The following is an 11,300-nucleotide window of genomic DNA, read 5'->3' on the forward strand; positions in this document are numbered from 1 at the left end:
GGAAGGCCTGAAGAAAAGCCAAGAAAGGCCACAAGCAGCGAGGCAGGTCTGACAGACTGTCGTATCGATCGAACAGGAAAAGGGGGAAAGCTCATTTCTTCCAACGTGAAATATGGTGCTGCGTTTAAAGTGAAACGTGTCGCCATGTGAGGTGTCGCTGTGAGTCGCAATGTGTGAAATGAATTAATGAACAATCAGTCAGAGGAGGAAGAGCAGAGCCGTGCACAGCGGACGAGGAAGTAAAACATGTGCTTCTTTTGTGCTTCGAGACTTTTCCGATTCAAAAAGGTAAGTAAGGGAGCAGTTTGTTTTTGTGTGAAGCTGCAGAGTGATAAATGGTCTTCATTAAATTAGAGTGGGCAGCTGGGAGTCTGCCTGCCCGCTGAGTCAAACTGAATGGAGGCAGAGGTGAAGATCTATGAGCTCCGTGAATTCACTTACAGTTGGGTGAAAGCTAAAAGGTGGCACAAGATGAATTCAACAGGTGCACCAACAGAAACCAGCCATAGAGATATTTATTCAAATCTGTTTCCTGTAACGTGTCTAGACCAGCATTATGTTCTTGCATTGGGTGACAGTCTGTTAAGACACTGATGTTTTCATGCTGAAAGGACAGAAGTCCAAAGTTTCTTCTTTTATTAGCCAATACGGTCGATGACGCTCAGCATTGGGCTCAGCTCTGGTCCCAAGAAGCTCGTTCACACACGCAGCCAAAGAGCAGCAAACAGAAGCACTCGTGCTGTCGTTCACATGGCTGATCTAAGGCCAGTAGCCACACTTATTTTAATGGTCGTTTTGTTGACGCTGCTGCGCCAATGGATAATTCTCCACACTAATAATGACCATTACTCACCAGCCCCTTGAGGCCTGGAGTGGGGAACTCCAGGCCTCAAGGGCCTGCAGGTCCTAGATCTCACCCTGGGTCAACACACCTGAGTCAGATGATGAGTTCATTATCAGGCCTCTGGAGAACTTCAAAATATGTTGAGGAGGTCCTTTAGGCATTTGAATCAGCTGTGTTGGATCAAGGACACATCTAAAAGCTGCAGGACACCGGCCCTCGAGGCCTGGAGTTGGACACCCCTGCCTTAGGCACATCTGTTAACACAAACATCTAGCCGGCTAACTCAATGGCAGCGATGCACTGGGTGGTGAAGATGACCTGCTGAGGTTCAAACCCAACATCAGAAAACCGATGGAGGTCACTTTGAATACGGTGTTGTCATTCAGTATAACCTGAAACTACTGTCTGAGCCCACTGAGTCACCAGGGCCCTATTTCAGGAAGCCGGATTAGAAAACTCAGAGTGAAAAACGACACTCACGGTTGAGTAACCCCGAACTGTCCAACTCGGAATATTCGGTTCCAGAAAGGCTGATAACAATTAGTTCAGTCAACGCGGAGTTGCTTTAACCCCAAGTTAAGCGCGCGCACGAGGATACATAAAGCCCTGATTAGTGGAGCACAGATTAAGCGAGTCACCATGGAGACGGAGGGAAAGAAGGCGCGGTCAATGTATTTTACAGCGCGTGAGGCCGAAATTCTGATGGCAGCATATGCCGATAACATGCAAATTCCACGGAAAAAAAGTAACACAGCCACAGCTGCAAAAGAAAGGGAGCATGCATGGCAAAACATAGCCGACAGAGTCAATGCGTGAGTGTTAATTTAAACATTGATCGAGGGATTTCCACCCATTTAACACGTTATTTGATCATATGTTATTTTATTTGTTATTTCATACATTTTATTTTGTGATGTGATGTGAGCGCAGGTGCAACCCAACAGGCCCCAAACGTTCCTGGCAGCAAGTAAAAATGAAATATAAAAATATAGTCCAAACAGGTAAGGTGTAATTGTATTATGAGCCATAGTGCTTGGTCTGTTTGTCCATGTAAATCAATTGCAGTTAGAGGCTACATTAATTTTCTTTCTGTAAGCACTTATTGAAATTATCTGAGCACATTACAAGTACATATTTGCTTACTCTGTATGCTCAAATGTGACCCCGTTATAGCCAACAGAAAAAAAAGCGGAGGCCCGAAAAACAGGTGGGGGTCCTCCACCACCACCACTCACAGAGGCTGAGCAGTTGGCTTCCACATTTGTGATAATGTTGGCAGCATCACATATGATCTTCACAGTGCAGAGAACACAAATTAGCATCCATTACTATAATGAAATAATTTGTTAGTTTGAAATGCTACAGGGAACTATGTACCTGTACATTAATGCTGTGGAACGACTTCCTGTTCACATAGTCTCCTTCATTTACTGAAGGAGCAATGATTGGAATGTGAGCGCCATCTGTACAGCCAATCACGCCTGGGAACCATGAGAATAAATGTAAAATTTAAGTAGTAGTCCACGTATCACCACATCATGAATTAAATTTTGTTCATCCTGATACCTGCAATTTTGTGGCATCCCTCTTTGATGAATCTTGTGGGTCTATGACCGGGGAACACCACAAACGAGTACAGGAGACGTTTCAGTGCAACTGTAACATTCCTGACTGCCCGACAGACGGTAGCCTTGGAAACGTGCTCAGCGTCACCAATATTATACAGAAAGCTCCCGTTTGCAAAAAACCGAAGTGCAATACAAATAATATGTACAGAACTGAGAGGATGTCCGCGATGTGTCACATGAGCAATATTAGGCCTGAGGATGTTATTCAAATAAATTATAGATTGTGCTGAAAAACGGTAACGTTCACACAGAAAATCATCAGGAAATGATAAAATGTCCAAACGCGCTCTAATCACTCTCTCCCGGCGGAGAGCTCTGCGGAGGATTTGGGCTTCAACATCTACTGGCTCTTCAAGGAAGGAGCACGCCATGTCTGACACTTCCTACAGTCAGGTTTCTGACAAAGAGGCGGAGAAAGTCAGGGTTAGTTGTAGTAAACCTGCTAGGGGGCAGGTTAGCTTCACGGAGTGTGTCGTCATAGTGACTCACTCAGGCTGCAGCTGAACTCGCTTTGTGAAACCGAAAACCCAGAGTTTTCGTTAACTCAGGGTATACTTACTCAGAGTTTGCACTAAACCGGCTTCCTGAAATAGGGCCCAGGACTCTACCAGACACGTTTTGAAATCACAGCAGTCGCCCCCTGCTGGCTAATAAAGTCCTTCAGGTTTAAGTTCCTTAAAAGGCAGCTTCACTACAGAACTGGAGCTTGAGGATTTTCTGTGCTGTCTGTCGTGATGAGTCAGGCACAGGATCTCAGTTTGAGATAGGAGCGTTTGCCTGAAGCTGGCTGCAAAAGTGAGAAAATCGCCATCGACTGAAGATAAAGTCTGAACTGGGCTGGCTGCAGGGTCGTCAGCTGGGAGCTGCCCTTCACTCCCTCTGCCAGTCTTTTATTTACAGTCTATGACTGCAGGACGTGAAGATAGACTAAATAAATGTATAAATGGCTGCATCCAGTTTCTGTCCTGGCTGTCTGAGAGCCCATCTGCAATAATTTAGTAAAAATCAAACTGTTTGTTCTCATCCTTGGGTGCGTTCAGATCGCAGTACAGCACCCATGTTCTGTTTTTTATATTAAGTGAAAAATCGTTCCTTTCTTTGTAAAGCTACAGAATTCAGTCACCTTTATCCTCACCAGTGTTGGTCAAGTTACTTGAAAAAAGTAATCAGTAACTAATTACTGATTACTTCCCCCCCAAAAAGTAATCCCGTTACTTTACTGATTACTTTTTCTCAAAAGTAATTAATTACTTAGTTACTTTTTTAAAACACGATTTACAACCTGAAGAGGTGATAAAGTGATAGATCTTTCAGCCTAATTCTACTTCCTGCATAATCCATCATACAAAATGTAATCAAATGGAAAAGTATCTTTTTAAAACTTGTTTTATTAGTTTTAATCTTTTAACTTTATGCATCAAGCAAACATTTAATTATATGCAACATTCTCTGACTGGAAGAAATTAGTTTAACATTTAAACCTATTTTCTGCACATTCCTACACTAATGTTTTTGTCACTTTTTATGGAATCAAACTCAAAGTAAGGTCAGTGCTTCCACGCTTTAAACGCTGCACGCTCATACTCTCTCCGCACTCGATATATGATCCACTGTTGATCTGCACACAGCTGTTGCCATGAACGTCGCACTCGCTTACGTCACTGTCATGAGACATTCTCACAAAAAAAATCACGGTTTTAGTAACGCAGTAACGCAGCGTTCCTACGGGAAAGTAACGGTAATCTAATTACCGTTTTTCCAATAGTAATCCCTTACTTTACTCATTACTTGTAAGTAACGTAATCGGATTACAGTAACGCGTTACTGCCCATCTCTGATCCTCACTGAGAATTGTACTCTGGAAATGTGACAAATTATAGTGCGATTGTATTTTTAGATGGCCAAGAGACTGTCACCCAGAAAAGTCTGAGTGCAGCATCCAAGACAGAACAACATGTTTAATCCATTTTTATCACAGTCACAAAGCCATAAGTGGCTCTTTTGTGTTTGATAGCGGAGGCTGTGACACAGCAACTAGAAGGTCTCATTTTGGGAAGTAAATGGAAGCAGGTAGAGAGGTGTGCGCAGGCGGGGACAAGGTCCGTGCCACGGTCATTACCCGAAGACTTCACGAAACACTTGTGAAAGCTGAGGGACGAGAAGACTTCAGGGATTATTTTAAAGTATTTTCTTTATATTTCACTCTGATTAAAGGTTTTTTCCCCGCTGTGCTCAAGCAGATGCCAGATCAGCGCACACCCAGAAAAAAGCTAAAAGGACTTTCTGAAGCGTTCACAACAGATGAGCTGCTCATGAAAAAGGAGACAGAGGTGCATTTTGCAGCCTGCCCACACAAACCAAATATTCACCCGGCATGCAGGCAGACTATGAGCATTCCTGCAGTCCTCTGGGGTCTGCAGAAAGGAGAGCTTCACGGACATCACATGAGGACTGAAAGACGACTTTCTCAAAGCAAATTCTGCGGGAACGTCTCATAACCATCGAGTGGGTTTATTTTGAAAGACATACTCGCTATAAATAAATCCATTAGGCTTAGAGCCCAAAATGCTTAGTGTGCAGCTATGAGTTAAAGGGGGGAAATGTTGTGTTCTAGGAGAAGGCTGAACTTTAAGATGACAGCCAGGCTGGGATCTGTGGGATCAGAGCAGAGCACCAGTCTCTTGCATGTCACATGTTTTGCTCTGAGCCGTCAGAGAACCAGAAGCTTTGAGCCCAGAGGCTTCAGTTTGAAACAAACCTGAGAAACAGCAGCAAGAAAGAATTTCTCTGCATTTTAAACAGACTGCTGAAAGCCTGAAGCTTTAGCGTCAGTGTCATTAAAATCAAATGTTAGTTTAAACACTTGTGTGGTTTAATTGCTTCATTCCTGCAAGTAAGACCTGAAATCCAGATCCAGCAGCTCAGGGCACGATGGTTTTCTGTGTCACAGTCGGCCGTGCAGAGTGTTGCTTGATGTTCCGAATGAGGCAGATGGAGCTGAACATAAAGTGAGTGTTTATTGCTGAATCCACAGAAAGTTCACACTGGTCAGAAAACTCTAAGTGCTGTGATGAAACACCGAGAGGAGCACAGCTACAGAGACTGAGAGCATTTATACCAAAGGTAAGGAGGGGCGAGCCGGTGGGACACACAGCTGCAGACACTTAACCAAACGAGACAAGAAGGCGAACCTCAACAACACACGGAGAGCAACGCTTACCAAAACAAAAGAGGAAGAGACGCAGCAGAACAGAGGGCCACGACTAATGTGACACAAATGGACAAAAAAGACAAACACAGACAGAAACTAAAGCTGACGTGGACGCACAAAGGAGACTGCGATACACAACAAACCGAGAACACGTCTTGCTATGAAACCTGGAAATATACAGAAACAGGAAATATAAAACTCAAAATAAATGACCCACAGAGAAAATCCCACAGACTCCATGGTCCCTGAATAGGCCTCAGCCCTCGTGTGACCATGGATTGCATTAGCAGAAGAATATGACCATCACCCTTGAGTGCACATGAACACTTCTGCTAGGTGGATCATAACCATGGAAAACAGTTTTCACTGTGCTGTCTTTATTTATTTAATTTTATTTACTGCATTAACTGTAAACCAGGGGTGGAGAACTCGAGGGCCGGTGTCCTGCAGGTTTTAGATCTCACCCTGAATCAGATGATGAGTTCATTACAGGCCTCTGGAGAACTTCAGGACATGTTGAGGAGGTCGTTTAGCCGTTTAAATCAGCTGTGATGGATCAAGGACACATCTAGGTTTTTTTGTTTTGTTTTGTTTTTTGGATACACATTGTAAACTCAGTCTGACCCATACTCCGGAACAGTAGGAGGCGGTAATGCTCCTTTACGTTGGTTGCCAACCGCCGTTAAACACAAAGAAGAAGAAGAAGGACACATATAAGACCTGCAGGACACCAGCCCTCGAGGCCTGGAGACATTGCTATGGCAGGAACGCCTCTTCGTTCCAGAGAATGAAGTGTGTCTGCAAATTCAGTGAATGTAAGGACAATAATCATTTTGCTTCAGCTTTACGTTTGGCCTGGGTCTGTGACTGTTTAATTTATGTTCCATAATTATCGTTATTCATGGTTTTAGTTCTCTTGATGGTTTTCTGTTCATTTATATTTGTTGTTTTTAGCTTCTAGTTTCAGACACTGTCTTCTCTGTGTTCCATGTTTCATATCTCAGGGTCAAGTCTGTGTCACTGTACATACGTCATATTTTACTTTGACAGTCTCGTGTCCTATGTCAGTGTGTTCAGTTTTGCTTCCTTTTGTCTTGTTTTGTCTGATTAGTCCCACCTGTGTCCCCACCTGTGTCCCCACCTGTGTCCCCACCTGTGTCCCATCCTCTCCTGCCTGTGAATTTAAGTCCTCAGTCTTCCCCTGTCTGTTGGGTCCTCCACGCTGCTGTGTGTCGTGTGTAGTTCAATGGTGTAGCAGCGCGAGTTTCTTAGTTCTAGTTCATGTTTGGTTTGTTTCTTTAGTATTCATGCATTTTATTTTTAGTTGTTTTTTTCCAGCAATAAAACTGCCACCTTTAGGTAAGCGTTGTCTCTGAGTCCTGCGTTTGGGTCCGAGCCTGCCATTCAGAGCGCAACATGTGGCAGTTTCCTTGTGGTTTCTTCTAATTTTTATTGTTGTTATAAAGGAGAAGACTCACAGATGTGGTGAAATGGGACGTGCGGAGGGTTGGTGTGACAGAGGGGGATGTTAGGGACGGGGGGAGATGGAGACAGATGTTGTTGTGACCCTTAAAGAGATCGGCTGACAGAGGGAAAAGAGAATAAACATGTTTTTGGTACGATGGATCTCTGGAGACGGTGATGCTCCTACAGTTAAACCTATTCATGAATATTTTTCTCTTTAGGTGCAGGAATCGGTTGCATGTGTATTTTTTAATTGTGTCAAACTAAGTCAGTTTAATTCACGCTGGAGGCTTTGCAGTAATGGCGTTCACAGCGGTGTGTTGCAGATTTAATTAACTTAATTTTCATCCATCGGGTTTTTCATTCAAATAAGATCTAAGACGGCTACACTAAGGCTTGCTTGGTGTCAGAGCTGCTGTCACTCTTTCATTTTAGTGACTTGATTTGATGACATAAACTACTCTGAATAATGATATCTCCTCTCCATCTGCAGCAGCCAGGAGGAACAAACAAGGAACGCTGAGACTCATTATTCTTTAATCAAAGATCAGAGCCGGAAGGGTTGTGGTGGTTACTCACACAAAAACAATCAAAATGCAAAATAACGAGCTAAAAACAAAAAAGGGGGAAGAGCAGTTAATACTGTAAAGCAGATATAATTTGAGAGACTGCACATAAACCATAACTGGGTCAGGTGTGCACTGACAACCCTCTGCTCTGTGTGGCAGCAAGATGATTAAAATGCAACTTCTCAGTAAGAGCACTCCTGTACCCTCATTGCACAGCTTCATATAAGGCATGCACAGCCTTAGCAGTACATTTGCTCTTGTGATTCAGCAAAACATGCAAACTAACCAGAGGCCAGCGAGCGTATTCCCACAGCTCACTAATATAGACTCTGTTATGAAAGAAAGCGAGCTCAGAGTTAGTTTCTGATCTGCTTCGCTTCAGTCTCTCCGTGCTCGTCTGACTGAAGGGAAAAGTTTGAAACCTGCTTATGAGTGAAAACACTGTTTGAATGATTAAAAGGCTGTATGTTATTATAGATAGCTATCATATATACATATCCATCAAACCCATTTCTGTCTGTGACCATGTAGCCTTGGTCTCTGTAGCTGGGGTGAAAAAACAACTATACCTCTATCAGGTGGCTTCAGATGACTGAATTCACATCTTTAGCTGATCTTCACACATGAACTCCCCCTCAGTACTTTCCAGTTGCCAGTCTTTAGCTGACCTCCCTCTAAAGTCCATTTAATAACAGCTAAGGCAAGCAAGTGGACTTCCCACGTCCTGACTCCTGCTCTGCACAGACGGCACTACTCATCAAACCAAATATGTTATGTCACTCTGGGCTAATGCACTATTCACTCACTCATCCAAATCACTGAATTGAGGTGGTCCAATCACACCTGTGGCTACAGGTGTATAAAATCAAGCACCTAGGAGTTTGTGAAAAAATTGAGCTCACTGAATTCCAGCATGATACTGTGGCAGGATGTCACCTGTGCAACAAGTCCGGACCTGAAGCTTCCTCACTACTAAATATTCAACAGACAAATGTTAGGGGTATCATTACAAAGTGGAAGTGATTGGGAACGACGGGCTGGCCACAGTCAGGATTAGCCGACAGTGCTAGCACAGGAGCTAATAACAGCTGATTTTCATGCCATGCAGCATCAGCTAATGGCTCAGAATTTCCCATCCATGCCCTAACCCAGTAAACATTTATACTTCACAAACAAATCTCATGCAACTCATTTGCATTCCTGAGGCTGCAGCACTACTTTCCACCAGAGATAAGAGCCCTGCTTTAAAGATGTGCAGAGTGTGCATTAGCAGGCTGGCTGTGTACTGGTGGCACAAGCAGCCTTATCAGGCGGGGGACTGTGGTTTGTATCCTGTCTGCACCTTTGTGTTGTGCTCTTTTTCCTCCTACTGCTGTTTTGTTTAATTTTCACCGCCTTTTACTTTCTTTCACTCTCTCGAGTGAGGCACTAGAAACTTTGTTAGGATCATGGTTTGGTGTAAGAAAATAAGCCCCTTCACAACAGCAACACTGCATAGTTGTTAGTGAGCGAACCATCTCGCTCTCACAACCACATCAGGTGTAGCTCTCCCACAGAGGGTCCCACATTTTGATTGGCTCCAGAGTACCAAAGCCAACAGGTAGCTTCCACAGGGAGCATTATTTTGTATGAAAGAAACATAAAGGAGTTATTTTAATGAGTGAGCCTTTGTATGAAGCATCACTCTAAAGACCCAAAGCTGTGAAAGTATTTGTACTGTTTGCAGGTGGAGGTGGTGAGGCTGAGACTATCTGACCTGCTTTAGCTGCCTGACGTCCGGCTCCTCGACTTCATGCTGACTTATTTAGTGTCTGATGCCTTCTCTGTTCTGTGTGGAGTCTTTGCAGCCACATGTGGAAACATCACGGTGTATATGGACATTTTCTTTGATTAAAATAGTCCCGATAAACCTGACTGAGCCTCATGCGACATGCAGTCAAACCTCAGTGGCCCTCGCATTAACTAACACAACCCCAAATCTGGCTGGTTTCCATTTTCAGGACCACAACCGCTTTTATTCAGCACAGTATGGAAGCGTTGAAGAACTGATGTTACAGCAGGGAGCCATATCTTCTCCTTTCAGCACTTAGGACGAGGGGAGAGACGATCATTATGTGATCAAAATGGACTGTCAGTGGGAAGCAGCTCTAAGCTGGGATTAGTCTGATAGGACAAGATGTGCTGCCGTACAAGAGCTCCCCTAAGAAAAACACTCTGTGTTAAACTACATTTTAAGAGTGAAATAAAGCATGCATATCAAAAGGCATTTTATTATGTTATGGGCAATTTCTCAAATGGATCTTTATTACTCTTTGACTCTGCTGACGGAGGTTGAACCCAGATTCAGAGGAATCGCACTCACTGTTATTTCACACCATATTTAAACGCACAGTGTGAACTTTAGCCCTGCAGTCATCACTGGTCCCAACAAACCTTAGTCAAACTGGCCTTTTGTTCAAGGGTTTAGTTTAAAATCTGCTGGGACATACAGGAATGATGGGGAAGAGGAGGACGGGAGCTTGGACGCACCAATGACGGCATCTGTGGCCTTGTGATATGCAGCCAAACAAAAGTACTTTTGTTGCCTAAACCAACCAACCGCACAAAGGACTCTGGATCCAAACCAGCGTCTGTGGTGTGTGAGTCAGGTGCTTTATATGGTCTCCATCCACCCGACCTCCTGATCAGCTCTGACACACCAAACAGCAAACTTTTCTTTCTCAAACTCTTTCAAAAATACTTTTTACATAGTTTTACTGAATGGTGGAAACAAACCTGGAGACATATGATGGCGACTTTGTCTTGTTTTGTTAGGGTTATTTGGTTACTTCCTGTTTTACTTTGAAGGTTTGTTTTCTCATGTGTTTTTAATTGCGGTTTCACTTCCTGCTTTTGTTCTTTCCCCCTCATTTGTGATTGTCTGCTCGACACTTTTCAGTGTTTAAATGTTCCCACCTGTATCTCAGCATTGAACCTTTTCCCGTTTCTTGTGGATTCTTCTTTCAGTTTCTGTTGTTTGTTAGATTTTGTGTTTCCAGCCTTTTGGTTCAGCGAGTAAAGGCCCACGTTTTGTGGTCTCTTTTCCCCCTTTGGCTCCTTTCTCAAAATACTTGCTGTCATTAAAGCATCAACATAAATGTGTATTTGAGCATCTGTAAAGTAATACTTTGACTGTGGATGCTGCCCAATTCTGTCATTTCCACGTTGAATCCAGTCCAATAAAGGCAGAAACTGGCTGCTTTTTTTAGCGTTACACCAACAGTCTCATTTCTGTATTTCTCCTGTCTTGCGGTAAGACTACCCATCAGCCCATGCAGTGGAGTAGGAGTGAAAAGTTCAAATATTGGACTTTCCTGTGAAGGGATTACTGCCCTGTGCCAACATCAACACAAAGGGATCAGCGCAGCGAGCGAGCTCTCTGCAGCCAGCCTCAGTCGATGCGTTCTTCAGATGTAGGAGCAGCATCAGTGTGACGCTGTGATCCTCTGTGTACGCTCACTCGTACAAATCCATAAATCCTTGTCAGTGTTCCTGTTGTTGCCGTGAGTGTTTTGTTTTGTCTCTGTTTTTATCATCACGTCCGA

General features: G+C 43.7%; 1 long non-coding RNA gene across 1 annotated transcript; it reads left to right on the top strand.

The window, feature by feature from the left end:
- Nucleotides 1–6,395: 6,395 nt before the first annotated feature.
- LOC309718184 lies at nucleotides 6,396–10,940 on the top strand. The gene is made up of 3 exons (XR_014279905.1): nucleotides 6,396–6,498; nucleotides 9,443–9,583; nucleotides 9,717–10,940. It is a non-coding gene; the product is annotated as an uncharacterized lncRNA (long non-coding RNA).
- The last annotated feature ends 360 nt before the right edge of the window (nucleotides 10,941–11,300 follow it).

This window comes from Aulonocara stuartgranti (genome assembly GCF_965226115.1).
Source record: "Aulonocara stuartgranti genome assembly, chromosome: 12".
Lineage (NCBI taxonomy): Eukaryota > Metazoa > Chordata > Actinopteri > Cichliformes > Cichlidae > Aulonocara > Aulonocara stuartgranti.